Source organism: Mauremys mutica, chromosome 17 (genome assembly GCF_020497125.1).
Source record: "Mauremys mutica isolate MM-2020 ecotype Southern chromosome 17, ASM2049712v1, whole genome shotgun sequence".
Lineage (NCBI taxonomy): Eukaryota > Metazoa > Chordata > Testudines > Geoemydidae > Mauremys > Mauremys mutica.
Window position 1 is genome coordinate 16152703 of NC_059088.1, and position 16101 is coordinate 16168803.

The 16101-nt window shown below is 52.3% G+C and overlaps 1 long non-coding RNA gene across 2 annotated transcripts; it reads left to right on the forward strand.

Moving 5' to 3' along the window:
• The first annotated feature begins 10646 nt into the window (after positions 1-10646).
• On the forward strand, positions 10647-15724 carry LOC123351817. Of its 2 annotated transcripts, none has more exons than XR_006574069.1 (3): positions 10647-10820; positions 14880-15258; positions 15545-15724. It is a non-coding gene; the product is annotated as an uncharacterized LOC123351817 (long non-coding RNA). The 2 variants fall into 2 exon arrangements; XR_006574068.1 differs by having other exon boundaries at positions 14880-15164.
• Positions 15725-16101: the final 377 nt, after the last annotated feature.

Genomic DNA, 16101 nt, shown 5'->3' on the forward strand with positions numbered 1-16101 from the left:
AGCCAAAAAATCTTACCGCGTTATATGTGAAACCGCATTATATCAAACTTGCTTTGATCCGCCGGAGCACACAGCCCTGCCCCCCCGGAGCGCTGCTTTACCGTGTTATATCCGAATTTGTGTTATATTGGGTAGCGTTATATCGGGGTATAGGTGTCATTCTTACGCTCTATTCCATGCTGATAAGGCCTCAAGTGGCATATTGTGTCCAGCTCAGGGGGGCCACATTTCAGGAAAGATGTGAATAACTGGAAAAAGCCCAGAGGAGAGCAACAACAATTAATATAGGTCTAGAAAACATGACCTATGAGGAAAGATTGAAAAAAATGGGTTTGTTTAGTCTGGAGAAAAGAAGACTGAGAGGGGACATGATAACAGTTCTCAAGTACATAAAAGGCTGTTACAAGGAGGTGGGTGAAAATTGTTCTCTTTAATCTCTGAGGACAGGACAAGAAGCAATGGGCTTAAATTGCATCAAGGGAGGTTTAGGTTGGACCTTAAGAAAAACTTCCTAGCTCTCAGGGTGGGTAAGCACTGGAATAAATTGCCTAGGGAGGTAATGAAATCTCCAACACTGGAGGTTTTTAAGAACAGGTTAGACAAACACTTGTCAGGAATAGTCTAGTTATTACATAGTCCAGCCTGAGTGCAGGGGACTGGACCAGATGACCTACTGAGGTCTCTTCCAGTCCAACGCTTCTATGATTAAGAATAAGGCTTATCTGTGTAGGAAACAGAGCTTTCCTGGAGGCCAGCCCAAGCCTGGAGAATGAAGACCCACAGGAATTAAGGACCATCACAAACCTTCACAACCTTCTGCTCAAAGTGCATTTCTATGACCTTGTGTGATGGGGTACACTTACCCTGCACTGGACGGGGAAGGGTTAACTCCTCATTATGGGCTAAAGAAACCATGCCCCCACATCCCTACTGGGCATGCTCCTTGTGAAGCACTAGTATAAAAGGGAGCAGCTCAGTCTGGGCTCATTGCCGAGGAGGAAGGACACACCTCTCAGGCTCCAGTCTGGGAGCAGCTGGAGCCCCGGACCATGGAAGCCAGAGGTGCCAAGACCCAGACAGATGCCTGGATATCTACGAATGTCCAAGAAGGATCAGAGTCACTGGGAACTGCATGTGCCGAGAAGCCCAGAAACCCGGACAACGACCTGACTACTGCTCCAAGAGACATTGAAGGAAGTGGCCAGGCATTCCTTCTCCACTATGGCGTATTTCCGTTCCCTAGGTAGGAGCTTCCTACTGAGGAAGAGGATGGGGTGTTCGTCATCTCCAACCATTTGTGAAAGCACCGCCCCCAGCCCTACTTCTGAGGCATCCGTTTGTAGGATAAACTCCTTCCCCCAGTCCGGAGCTACTAGTACGGGGTCTGTGCAAAGGGCCGTCCTCAGATCGGCAAAAGCGGCTTCTGCTGCAGCAGACCATTTTACTATGTCTGGGCCCTGAGCTTTGGTTAGGTCTGTTAATGGGCATGCCCTGGTGGCGAAGTGGGGAATGAACCGCCTATAGTACCCCACTAGTCCCAGGAACGCTCTGACCTGTTTTTTCCGGAGTGGTCGGGGCCACTTCTGTATAGCTTCCAACTTGTTGAGTTGGGGCTTCACCACGCCCCTCCCCACTACATACCCCAGGTACTTGGCCTCAGCTAACCCGAGTGAACATTTGGACGGATTTGCAGTCAGTCCTGCCTTCCTCAGGGTGTCCAGGACTGCCTCCACCTTCTCCATGTGTGTCTCCCAGTCGGGGCTATAGATAATGACGTCATCGAGATAGGCTGCCGCGTACTTTTCGTGGGGTCGTAACAGTTTGTCCATTAGCCGTTGGAAGGTAGCGGGAACCCCATGCAACCCAAAGGGGAGAACAGTGTACTGATATAGTCCTTCTGGAGTTGCAAAGGCCGTCTTCTCCTTGTCGGCCTTGGCCAGGGGGATCTGCCAATAGCCCTTGGTAAGGTCAAGGGTAGACATAAACCGTGCCTTTCCCAATCGGTCAATCAGCTCGTCTATCCTGGGTATAGGGTATGCGTCGAGTCGGGACACCTCATTCAGTTTGCGGAAGTCATTGCAGAACCTCGTACTGCCATCCGGCTTAGGCACTAAAACCACGGGACTGGACCATTGACTATGAGATTCTTCGATGACTCCTAAGGCCAGCATCTTCCTGACCTCTCTCCTAATCTCTTCTCTCTTGGCCTCCGGGATCCGGTATGGCTTGATGTTCACCTTCACCCCGGGCTCTGTGAAGATGTGATGGTGAACCTCAGTCGTCCTGCCTGGTTTTTCTGAGAACACATCCTGGTTGTGTTCTATCAGGCTGATCACTTCTGACCGTTGTTCCGGAGTCAACTCCGAGGATATTCCCACCAGGTCGGGCTGGTTGCTTGTAGGGGATGGTGCCCCCAGCGCAACCACCGGAGTTTCTCTATCCTGCCACGGTTTCAACAGATTTATATGGTAGATCTGCTCCAGCTTCCGGCGACCTGGCTGTCGGACCTTATAGTCGACTTCTCCTATAGCCTCTATTACCTCATATGGCCCCTGCCACCTGGCCAGGAGCTTGCTCTCCGCTGTGGGTATGAGCACCATCACCCGGTCCCCTACCTGGAACCTCCGGGTCCTCGCTTGACGATTGTAGTACGTCCGTTGTGCCCCTTGGGCCTTCTCCATGTGTTCGCGAACAAGGGGGGCGACTCGGGCTATTCTGTCTTTCATCTCCAGCACATGTTCTACAACGTTTCTCCCCAGGTTCGGCTGTTCTTCCCAGTCTTCTTTAGCCAGGTCCAGTATGCCCCTGGGGTGGCGACCATATAACAGCTCGAAGGGGGAGAATCCAGTGGAAGCCTGAGGAACCTCCCGTACAGCAAACAGGACATAAGGCAGGAGGGCATCCCAGTCTTTCCCATCACGACTAATCACTTTCCGTAACATGTTTTTCAATGTCCTATTAAAACGTTCAACAAGGCTGTCGGTCTGGGGATGGTAGACCGACGTTCTAAGGGTCCGTATATGGAGCATGGTACATAGGTCCTTCATCAGTTTAGACACAAAGGGGGTCCCTTGGTCTGTCAGGATCTCCTTAGGTATTCCTACTCTGGAAAAAATTTGGACCAATTCTTTGGCTATGGTCTTGGACATGGTATTCCGTAGGGGTACGGCCTCGGGGTACCGGGTGGCATAATCTAGCACTACCAGAATGTACTGATGGCCCCGGGCTGACTTCTCCAATGGCCCTACAATGTCCATAGCTATTCGCTCAAATGGAACCTCGATAATTGGCAGAGGTACCAAAGGGGCCCTTAAGTATGGTCGGGGCCCATGTATTTGACATTCCGGACAGGAGGTACAATATCGCCGGACGGCCGCATAAATGCCAGGCCAAAAAAACCTCTGTAGGATCCGATCAAGGGTCTTATCTACCCCTAGATGGGCCCCAAACAGATGACTGTGGGCCAGATCCATTACCGCCCTCTGATGCTTTCGGGGGACCAAGAGTTGTTCTATAACTTGGTCTTGGACCCGGACTACTCTATATAGCAGATCTTCCTTAATCATGTAATATGGCCCTGGGCCCTTAACTCTCCCCTCCACTGGGACCCCATTTACCTCGACTACTTCCTTGTGAATATTGTGGTATATGGGATCATTGGCCTGATCCTGACCAAAATTCCCGCGTGCGGTCCCCATTTGACCAAATTCTGGGGGGTCTACCTCCGTCTCCTCCTCGGGGACAGCCCCTGGGGAACCAGGCCCAACGATAGGGTTTTGGATGGCCGACCCAGTCCCGCTGTCAGCCGAGCCCCTTCTTTCCCCTGCCAGCGTAGACTTCTGGTACCGGGTCAGGATCCTCGTCCCCCTTCTTTTATCCGCCCTCCGTTCCCTCCGAGTCTTCCTGGGCTTCCCCGGCGGGGAGAACAAATCCTGGCTAAACTCATGGAAGGCTGGGGAAGGGTCATCTATCTGGACCACGCCTTGGGTCCCAGGGTCATTATTTTCTTCTACCTCGTCCCCGGGGAGTAGGCCATCAAACCCCGGGAAATCTCGTCCGATAAGGACAGGGTACGGGAGTTTCGGAACTACTCCCACTGTCAACTTAGTGGGGTTTCCGAGAACTTCTATGCTTACGGGGATGGTTGGATAATAGTTGACATCCCCATGCACACAGGATATTCCCGAGCGTTTGGCCCGGGATAGTTGGTCCTGCCTGACCAGCTTCCCCGAGACTAATGTGACTGCACTTCCCGAGTCAATTAATGCCGTGGTCTCTATACCGTTCATCTTAACAGGCCTAGTGTATCTATGCGGGACCATCGCAACCCCAACCAGACTTATTAGATCACATAGTCCCCTTATATCTCCCAGTTCACACTGCATAGGCTCTCCTAGATTTGGGCATTGGGCAGCAATATGCCCCAATTCGCCACAGGCATAGCATCGGTACCCCGCTTGGGGCAGCCCCCTATTTTTCGGGCTGCTGGGATTTATCCCCCGAGTCTTTCTCCCCCAGTCCTCCAGCCTCTCCGGGACTGCCGGCTGCTCTCCCGCCTCCTTCCTCCTCTCCATTGTCCGGCCTGGCGTTAGGGCAAACCGGGGCCTCGGCGCAGAGACTGGTCTCCGATTCTGGCGCCTCCCTTCCTCGGTGGTCCGAGAAAGTTCTTGGGCTGCCAAGTGTCACTCTACGAGAGCAACTAGTTCATCACAAGAGGAGGGATCATTTTGGCAGACCCACCCTCGTATGTCTGGCGGCAACCCCCTCATGTACCTGTCCAATACCAGGATTTCCACTACCTTCTCTGGCCCATGGGTCTCAGGGCGGAGCCACTTCCGGGCGAGGTGTATCAGGTCAAATAGCTGGGACCTTGGTGCTTTGTCGTCCCGGTATTTCCACTCATGGAAGCGCTGGGCCCTCATGGCCAGCGTCACGCCTGTCCTCGCCAGGATTTCCGCCTTCAGCTGGGGGTAATCCATAGCTGCGTCTGCGGTCAAGTCAAAGTAGGCCTTCTGGGCCTCCCCACACAGGAATGGGGCCAGGAGGCCTGCCCACTGGTCTTGGGGCCAGGCCTCCCGCAGTGCCGTCCTCTCGAATGCGAGGAGATATGCCTCTATATCGTCATCTGTAGTCATCTTCTGTAAATAGTTGCTAGCCCGTAGCAGCCGGGTCCCCTGGGCCCCGTGTGTCAGCGTGGCCAGGGCTTTCAGCTGGTCCACTACTTCATTCAGGGTGGCTCGATCTTGGGCCGCCTGGTTCATCAGCAGCTGGTTGGTCTCCTGTTGGACACGTACTGCCTCTTGCTGGGCCGCCACCTGTACCCTGGTAGCCTCTTGCTGGGCTGCAGTGGCCTGTAACAGCGCCTTCACAACGTCCTCCTTTTTTTTTTTTTAATTTATTATTATTATTATTATTATTTTTTGTGATTTACCTTGCCCTGAGGTGACTTGCCACAGAGCCACACTCACTAACACATCCCACTTCTGACACCACGTGTGGCAAAGTACCTGCTTCTCCCCAGCTGGCTCAGTCCCTTTTTGCCTTGGGGACACAGGCTTGGGCAAAGTAAAAACCTTCCCAGTCACGCAGGGTCTGGCTGATCCTCCTCTCAGTCAGCCCCTTGCTGTTTTTCTCCCCTTCTGGGGACAGAGTGCAGTCTTCCTTGCTGGAAGAGGGCAAAGCCTTGCTGCACCTATTTGCTGGCAGCTTCTCTGCTTCTCTCACTCCCCCCCTGTTTCCCTGCCAGGGAGGGTTTAAAAAGGTCACCAGCTATTGGGGCCAGCTGAACCAAATTAGTTCCCTGGTAACCCTTGTTCCAGCTGAACCTAATGTCTCACAGCTGCCTCTCCTCAATGGATAGGGAGAAGCCTTTTAACCCCCCTGGGACTAATTCCTACCCCCCCCCCCCTTTGTAGCCATTTGGCCTGGGTTTGCCACACAGACTAATCTCCTTTTAGCCTAGGTCCAGCTATCACTCACAACCCCTGAACAGTGTCCTTTGTTCCAGTTTCTTTTCAGTATCGAGGGGGAGACTCTCTCTCTTGAGCCAGCTGAAGACAAAATGGAGGGGTCTCCCAGGGGTTTAAATAGACTTTGTCTTGTGGGTGGAGACCCCCCTCCTCACTCCTATGCAAAGTCCAGCTCCAAGGGAGTTCTGGAGTCACTTGGGCAAGTCACATGTCCATGCATGACTCTCAGTCTTTGCAGACAGAAGCCATTGTGCACATGGTATCTTGTATGTCTCCAGGAAGACTTCTTAAGTGGATAGGAAGATCATTCCAAGATGCATTGTTCCCCAAGTGCTTCCTGATCAGGTACTTAACCTTGCAAATTCCTTCCTAAAGAAGCTGACCAAATGCCTCACAAAGCTTACTTAGAAATCAAGCAAGTATACAGCCAATATTCTTAACCTCAAGTACAAAATGATATATGTGTACAACTAGGATGACTAGATATAGTAGACCATAACTTTTACAGAGATATGTTACATGGCACAGACAGCACAAAACATATTCCAACTATGTCATATTCCCATAAAGTATTATGGGGTACAGCATCACACTGTCACCCCCACATTTGCCTGTCCCCTGTGCAGTAATTAATCCTGTCCCCCATAGCCCCTTCTGTTCTGTCTGCGCCCATTCCCCACCCCATCAGTTCAGCCACCTCAGTAACCCCCCCATTGCCTACCCTCCATCGATACAGCCCCCCTGCCCCACCCCAACCCACATCCCCATCAGTCCAACACCCCCAGCCCACACCCCCATCAATCAATCCCCCCTCTGTTCAGTCCCAGCCCCTGCCCCCACCCCATCAGTTCAGGCCCAGCCTCGGCCCCCACCCCAGCAATCCCAGACTCCCACCTGCTCAACTCAGCCCCCCACAGCCTCTCCTCTGCGCCTCCTAAGATTCTTCAACCCCCCTCCAGTCCCAGAGAGGCCTGCAATGAATTGGGGGCATCTGCTGGGGCTCCTCACCCCCATTTGCCCCTTCCCAGGGTGGGTGCTGGGGGGGAGGGAGGCAGGAGCATAGGAGCTGTCCCGTCCCGTTGCTCATGGGACAGGGGAAGGGAGGGAGCAGAACCTCCCTGGGCAGCTGGGCTCTTTGCTCCCCCGAATCAGAGCGGTGAGCGGAGAGGAGCGACTTTGCTGGCTCCCAGCGGGGCTGGACTTCGCCAGGGGGCTGGAGCGTCTTGCGCCATCACCAGACGAGCCCCAGCCCCCGGCCAAACCCCGGCACTTGTGAAAAAACCACAAGACTGGCAATGCTGGGCCTGTGTCAGCTAGAGCCATTAGGGAGCGGCTCCTGAGCGGGAGGGGGCTGCGTTGGTTGGAGCCGTTAGAGAGCAGCTGCTGTGGGGGAGGGGGCTGCGTCAGTTGGAGCCCTTAGGGAGCAGCTCCTGTGGGGGAGGGGGCTGCGTTGGCTGGAGCCCTTAGGGAGCAGCCAGGGCCATCCTTAGGATTTATGGTGCCCTAGGCGAGATTATTAAACTGGTGCCCCTGAGCCTAATCTGCTCTTAGCAACACAAATATAAGCATACAGTATTGGAAAATTTGCCACATTCACGTTATTAAAACCAGTTTAACTTAATGAAGCACACTGTAATGCTGATGCACTAGCACTAAAGAAGTAGCCCTATAGAAAAAATTCTGATTTGACAGAATGATGCAAATAATATAATTTTTTTAATTTGTCAAAATTTTATTGGAAATTTATATGAAGAGGTATTGAAACAAAGATTTGTTTTTAATTAAAAGCAATCTTTCTGGCTTTTTTGGCTGCAAAATCAGTTTAATAAGCTGGGTTTCCAAACAGTGGGAAAATATAACCCTAGTTTTACTGCTAGGTAAAGCACAAAGTGACCAAAATGAAGTCAGCACAGAATCATCTCATCTAGATTAAGGTAGCACAGAAATGTTACAGAAGTCCTATTGTGCCTTATTTTTGTTTGGAAAGACATTGGCACTAGCAGCACATTCACATGATAAAATACATGATAAATCACTGTCTCTAAAGTTCCATCAAAAACTGACATTTTCACAGCTCTAGCATGATCTGCTGTACAGATTCTTCACAAGGAAGTGTCCCTGGCCTTTTTAACTCATTAACTATGTATTTACTTTATGAAAGTTGGAGAAAACATTGTGAAAATGTAAAACATTGGCTGCCCAACTTCTGGGCTGGCAAAAGCTATACTGACTCACAGGAAAAAAAAAAAAAAAGCAGGAGAATCTTAGTACAACATATGGTCAGTCTATACCAGGGGTCAGCAACCTTTCAGATGTGGTGTGCCAAGTTCACTGTAATTTAAGGTTTCTCGTGCCAGTAATACATTTTAATGTTTGTAGAAGGTCTCTCTCTATGTCTATATTATATAAATAAACTATTGTTATTATCTGAGGTCCTGCTCAGGCCACTACCAGCTGAGTAAATGAAACCCCAGACCGGCAGCGGGCTGAGCGGGACTGGTGACTGGAACCCTAGACAAGGATCCCAGGCCCTGCTCAGCCCGCTGCTGGTCTGGGGTTCTGACTACCAACTCCTGCCACCCAGGATCCCGGCCACCAACCCCCCTCAGCCTGCTACCAGCCTGGGATTCTGCTCACCCAGGCTGGCAGGAGGCAGAGTGGGGCCGGCGGCTGGGCTCCTGATTGGCATGGGGCCGGCAGCCAGAACCCCAGAGTAGCAGTAGGCTGAGTGCTGCCGGCACCCCAGACTGGCAGCAGACTGAGCCACTCAACCCCCCAGCCCGCTGCCGGTTGAATGAATGGAACCCCAGGCTGACAGCAGGTTGAGTGGTTCAGCTGGCCTGCTCAGCCCTCTGCCAGTCTGGGGTTCCTTGGGGGTCCCCAGGCCAGCAGCAGGTGCTCAGTGGGGCCGGCGGCTGGTATCCCAGCTGGCAATAGGGCAGCAGCCGGAACCCCAGAGCAGTGATGGGCTGAGCCGCTCAGCCTGCCGCTGCGTACCATCAAAAATCAGCTCACCTGCCACCTTTGGCACGTGTGCCGTAGGTTGCCGACCCCTGCTTTATACACTAGTAAGGAGATGAGCATATTACAGTTGTTGGAGGGCTCTTATCAGGAGTAACAGGCTATAGGAAAGTCAGTCAACATTTTTTGTTTCTCTGATGAAAACTGGCCCACTCCCTGCCTCAAACCAAACCTGTCACTAATAATTGTCAACAACTTAATTTTCTGTTTTTGGCTAAGATATTAATTTAAAAAAAAATATTGAAATTGGATTCAGGATTGTTAGCAAGAATTTTTGGCAAACAAAGTTGTTAAATGACAATCTAAATGGCACCACAGCACTGCTTTCATGCTTGGCTCACCCCCCAGCCTGCTGGTCCAACAGCTGCAGTAGACCCCAAAATCCACCTCTTGGGGTGCAGAGTGGCAACAGCAGCAGCAAACCCTCAGGTCCAATCACACGCCAATGGGCACCACCACCAGCCTTACGAACCATGGTGAAGTTAGCACAGCATCTGATCTCAGGGACAGGTCACCCATGGAGCCACAGAAGCTAATCCTGCCCAGTGCAGCTCCCCCCGGATGAGATGGATCGCTGGCAGCTGCCAGCCCAGGGGAGAGGCGCTCCCCAGCTAGGGTGACCAGATCCAGATGTCCTGATTTTATCGGGCCAGTCCCGATATTTGGTGCTTTGTCTTATATAGGCACCAATTACCCCCACCTAGAGTGACCAGACAGCAAGTGTGAAAAATCAGGACAGGGGGTGGGGGGTAAAAGGAGCCTATATAAGAAAAAGACCCCAAAATTGGGACTGGCCCTATAAAATAGGGATATCTGCTCACCCTACCCCAATCCCCTGTCCTGATTTTTCACACATCTGGCTAACCCCAGCCCAGCCCTGTGTGACATTCCAATCCTGGCCAAGGAAGTGAGTTACTTTCACTTTCATTCCTCAGCAGGCAGCCAGCCTCCCCCCCACCTACCCCCCAGCACCTCACCCAACCCAGCCCTGATGGAGGGGAGGGAGGAGAGAGAGAGGGAGGCTCCTGGGGAGGAGGGAGAAAGGAGGGGGTGCTCCATGGGGCAGAAGAATGGATGTTATGGGGGACAAGGATACTGGTTCCAGAGCCGCAGAGCCTGCCTCACCTCACTTCAGCCAGGGGGAAAGAGTCACACTCACAGGTGAGCTCCTTCCCCAACCCCTACCTCCTCCCCTTCCCAGAGACCCCAGCAGCCCATCCCCTCCCTCAGACTGTGCTGCATTTGGCTCTCTCTAGGACCCAGCAGCCTGCTCTTACATGCTCTCCCGGCAGAGTGGTGCCCCCAGACCTAGTGGTGCCCTAGGCGGCTGCCTATTCTGCCTATGCCTAAGGACGGCCCTGGGAGCAGCTCCTGTGGGGGAGGGGGCTGCGTCAGTTGGAGCCGTTAGGGAGCGGCTCCTGCGGAGGAGGGGGCTGCGTCAGTTGGAGCTGTTAGAGAGAGGCTCCTGTGGGGAGGGGGCTGCATCAGTTAGAGTCATCGGGGTGCAACTCCTGTGGGGGGGGGGCTGCATCAGTTGGAGCCGTTAGGGAGCAGCTCCTGTGGGGGAGGGGGCTGTGTCAGTTGGAGCCGTTAGGGAGCAGCTCCTGTGGGGGAGGGGGCTGCGTCAGTTGGAGCCGTTAGGGAGTGGCTCCTGTCAGGGAGGGGGCTGCGTCAGTTAGATCCATTGGGGAACAGCTCCTGTGGGGGAGGGAGAACGGACGGGGCTGCCTCCCACATTTATTGCAGCAGAAAGCACCATGGGATATGCCCCCAGAAGTCCCAGTGGCACGCACGGTGGAGCTCAGCACCAGGGGGGACAGAGTAAATTGGGTAGGGTTTTGCAGTGTGGCTGCTCACACCTGGTCTAGGCTACCCCAGAGAAAGAAAGATCTCCCAAGATAATTCTGCAGTAAAGACATACCTTTTGGGGCAGGGACTGTCTCTCACTATTCATATGTACAGCACCCAGTGCAATGGGACCCTGACCTTGGCAGGCTACTGTAATTTAAATAATCACAGGGAGCTCTGAGTTGATCCCATCTTGGGACTTTTCTCATAGAACAGAATCATAGACTATCAGGGTTGGAAGGGACCTCAGGAGGTATCTAGTTCAACCCCCTGCTCAAAGCAGGACCAATCCCCAACTAAATCATCCCAGCCAGGGCTTTGTCAAGCCTGACCTTAAAAACCTCTAAGGAAGAAGATTCCACCACCTCCCTAGGGAACCCATTCCAGTGCTTCACCACCCTCCTAGGGAAATACTGTTTCCTAATATCCAACCTAAACCTCCCCCACTGCAACTTGAGACCATTGCTTCTTGTTCTGTCATCTGCCACCACTGAGAACAGCCGAGCTCCATCCTCTTTGGAACCCCCCCTTCAGTTAGTTGAAGGCTGCTCTCAAATCCCCCCACACTCTTCTCTTCTGCAGACTAAATAACCCCCATTCCCTCAGCCTCTCCTTGTAAGTCATGTGCCCCAGCTCCCTAATCATTTTCGTTGCCCTCCGTTGGACTCTCTCCACTTTGTCCACATCTTTTCCGTATTGGGGGGACCGAAACTGGACATAGTACTCCAGATGTGGCCTCACCAGTGCCGAATAGAGGGGAATAATCACGTCCCTCGATCTGCTGGCAATGCTCCTACTAACACAGCCCAATATGCCATTGGCCTTCTTGGCAACAAGGGCACACTGCTGACTCATATCCAGCTTCTCGTCCACTGTAATCCTCAGGCCCTTTTCTGCAGAACTCATGCTGCTTTCCTGTAACAAAGTCATTTGGGAATTTCCCTGCAGTATCTCCAGTGCTTGCTCTGAGAAGTGCACCTGCCAGGCCTCAGGCGGGCTTGTCTGTGAGCCACACAGCAGCCCCAACAAAGAGATCTGTGCACTCCAGGATGGGGTGTGTGGCTGCGTGAAGGAAGGCTGGTGCACACTGCTCCCTGGAGTCAAGCTTACCTCCTTGAATGGCGCCTTTGGAGGAGTTCTCCACAGTGGAGCTTATGAGCTGGCTTCTCTCTGCAATGACAGCACCCCCTCCTGGTTCAGGGTGGTGGTGGATGTCAGGGCATGTGGTGACAGGGCAGCGATGGGTGGGACGACCGCCTACATTTTCTTCCAAGATGCTTTCATAGCTGTGAAAAGGAACAAGGAGACCTGGGTAAGAGGGGGGCACGTTATAACAGCCGGAGGCAAAGGGTCAGGAAGCTCATTCAGCTGCCACCGAAATGATGAAAAGGCTAGAAATTACAGTGATGTTGCTCCATAACTGAGGCTGATGTGAGCATCTCAAAGATCAATTCATTCAGCTTCATGAACCCACTGTGCTGACAGGACATGGTGTACAGCCTGTGGGGGATGACATGAGTTATAGATGAACAATTATTCAGTAGCAAAGACTGAATTAGAACCCAGGAGTCCTGACTTCCCCCTGTTCTAACCCACTAGAGCCCACTCCCCTCCCAGAGCTGGGGATCAATCCAGAGTCCTGACTCCCAGTCCCCCTCACCCCTGCTGTGTCCCACCTCTGATATTGGAGGAGAGGTAGTGTGACAGATTTATGTTACCAGCTTGTTTGGGGTGTCAGGTGATTAGGCTGATGCCACAGGATCATTAAGGGAGGAGATGACAAAACACATAAAATGTTTACATTTTAAAACTTTATTAATAAAATAACAGCAGAGAGTGCTGGGAACTCTCCCATGTTACATGCGGGAAGAAAGAAAGCATTAGCGCCCCAAGCTCTAACCCACTTTTGTACTTACACATGCACTACCCAAGACTGGCCAGGCCTGGGTGTAACGTCAGAAGAAGTGGGGCAGGGCGGGGAAGGATGGACGAGAATGCTGTTCTGGGCCCAGGCCGACCAGGTCTGCTGTTGCTCTTTGCCTTGCTTCCACTCTCAGGAGGGTTTTAAGTCCTGGCTCCGTGTGTGTTAGGGTGACCAGATGACAAAACTAAAATATCGGGACGTGGGGCGGGGGCGGCGGAGAAAAAAAAAGCTGGCAGCGGAGCAAAAAAAAAAAAAAAGCCGGTGGCAGAGCAAAAAAAAAAGCTGCCGGAGCAACCCCCACCCCGCACCAGCTCGCCTCATCTCCACCTCCCCCCGTAGGGGAAGGTGCCCAGCTGCTGCAATCCAGCGGGTGGCCCTGGAGTGGGGGCAGCAGGCCTCAGCCCCCTCATCCCTCTTGGGTCCCGCAGGGGAACGAAAGGGGCTGCCTCTGCCCCGGGGCGGGGTTTCCCTACAGCCCACCCTGCGGGGCAGCACGCACGTGGCGGGAGGTGAAGCCCCGACGGAGTCCCCGCGCGGGCAGCTGCTGCCCCGCCCACCCATGGGCACGTACAGGGAGCCGGTTCTCGGGGCTGCCCCTGCAGGTACCGCCCCGCCCTCCTGCCTGCCCTCTGGGCCAAGCCGGACTCACTCACCCCGCCCTCCCCTGCATCCCCCGGGCCTCCCTCCAGCGCTTGCGCCGCCATACAACTGATCGGCGCAAGCCTGGGAGGGAGGAGGAATGCAGCGTGCTTGGGGAAGAGGTGGGGATTTGGGGAGGGATCCAATGGGGGAAGGAGGGGGCGGAGTCGGGGGGGGGCGTGAGCCCCTCCGGGCTCTGCCTGTGCACGGGAGTGGAGGGCAGAATTCCTTGTTTGTCCCGCGTCCCGACCGAACATTGGTCGGGACGCGGGACAAACAAGCAAAATCAGGACAGTCCCGATAAAATCGGGACATCTGGTCACCCTAGTGTGTGTCTCTGTGTGTGTGTGTGCGCATATGTGTGTGTGCGCTTCGTTCGGGGACCTTTGCTTCTGGTGCCCTTTGTGTCAGTCCATACTGGCTTTCTGTGATTTTTTTTTAGCTTTTTTAAAACACCCCGGCTCCCAGGATGCAAAACTCAGCCCCTTCGCTTGTTGTTTTGTCTGTGTTTTTAATTTCCGCAACTTTTTTTTTTTTTTGCTGGCCTTGCTGTCTTGCAGGTCTGTATAGTTGGATTTTTTTTTTTTTTTGGCTACGGCTGCTCGGGCACATTTAAGCCCCCGTCTTTTTTGGCTCTCTGCCAAATTTTGGCTGTGAGCAGTGTTCTTGGGTGGCTGAGACCAATGTCTTATCTTCCGACTGCGCTGAAATGTTGAGTTAACCCGTTTTGTGCTTTCTCTCTGCCCCCCCCCGCTGCCCCCGCCTCTTGTACGTGCAAAGGAAACTTCCACTCCCCACTCACACACCTTTGATCCTCCCCAAAATACTTTGTGAGGCTTGCAACAGCGTTAGCAATATACAATGCAATGCTGACCTGCCTTCCCAGGGGACTCCCCGAGAGGGGGAGTCCTTGGGCCTGTGACAGCAGGGAACTGTTTTAGGAAGGGTCTCTGTGACCCAGTAGGGTCGCTGGGAGAGATTCCTCCTTTCACCTCATCCACCTTGTCTTTCTCTTAATTGGCTGCGATCATTTATTCAAATACGCGAATTCACCAAATATTCAAATGAGGGAATTACATCATTTGCATAAAGTCTCCAGAGTTTTTGTCTTTTCCCACTAAGAGAGATGATTGCTCACAGGTAAATAACACTGAAGGCAGGAGGGATATTTGCCAATCAAGTTGCCTATGCAAATTACTGCATCTTCATTGGGTATTGAGAGAAATGGAACAATTTGCTCTCCAGAGCACTGTTTATTGATTGGCTCCTCCATCAGTCATAGTGTTTTCTGCACCTCTCAGTCTTAGTCTATTGCCTTATAATGTGGCTCAAAGACTCTAGTCCCCATTGCCAGTTACTGTGGCCCCGAGACTCTAGATCTTGTTGCCATGTGATGGGGCCTGTGGACTGTAGCTCAGTCCCTGCCATTCATCCCCACATTTCCCAGTTCTCCTCTGATCTAAGTCTGTGTGTTCCAGGTGAACGGGCGCCCAGTGCCGCTCCCGGTGAAGATCTCTGATGCTGTGTCTGTGCGTGAGTCTCAGGGCGGCGTGGCCGTGGTCCAGGCCTTGGGGATGCAGGTTCTGTTCAGCCCCAGTAGGGAGGTGACAGTGAGGGTCAGCGAGAGCCTGGCTAACAAGCTGTGCTCATCCTGCAGGAACTTCAATGGTGACGTCTCCGACGACCTGCGGCTGCCCAGCGGGGGGGGTCACAGGGAACATCACTGAGGTTATCGATGCCTGGAAGGCCAGAGACTTCTCCAGGTGGTGTGTGGCTCTGCAGATGCTGCCCTTTCCTCTGATCTTTCTATGATGGCCTATAGGTACCTCCATGGGGAGGAGATTTCGGATAGCAGAGGTAGATTTTCCATCATTTGCTAGTCTTTTTATCTCAACAGACTAGCCATTTAAAAGATACACTGCAGTCCAGCCACAAGCTACTGATCATGAAAGCATCCCCTTACATTGCAGGCTAGTGTAGTTCTTTCCACACTGCAGGAAATTCCCTGGCCTGTACTGACTTGATGACCTAATGGTCCCTTCTGGCCTTAAAATCTTTGAATTAATTGCAAAGGAATCTTACTGGGACATCTTCCCAGTCCTGAAGGAGGCTGACTAATTCCTCTCCTGTTTTTGTCTTCTAGTGATGTCTAAACAAAATCCTGGCTGCTGAAGCATCTTCCCACCCTGGAGTGAACCCAACTGCCGTCTTAGCTAGGAATTGCTCATAGGGCCATAACTGTAGCCCTCATGACTTTCTGTGTCCTCTAGGGTATTTAATGAGAAAAAGACTTTGTTCTGTTTGTCAATAAAAACAAATAAACCTGCAGATATGATTGTGAAGCAATGAACTCATTTTTGCAAACTTCATCCAGTGATTTTATTATCACCCCGTTTCTTTCTATTTTAATGTAATGTCCTGACTCAGTGGAAGAGAACAAGACAGACTTTTTATTCCATGTCTGTACAGTGCCTAGCACAATGGAGTTGCAGTCCATGATAGGGACTCCCAGATGCAACCACAACACAAAGAGGTAATAATAAATAATAATAATAATTAATAATGCATTCTGCTAGTGACACTCATGAGTACTGATGAAGTTCAGCCCAAGAGGTAGAAAAGTCTGTTTCTCAAATGGAATGTCTTCATTTGTATTCCCCATGGTAGCTGTTATGTCTGTGTAAATCAATAAACTTGGGT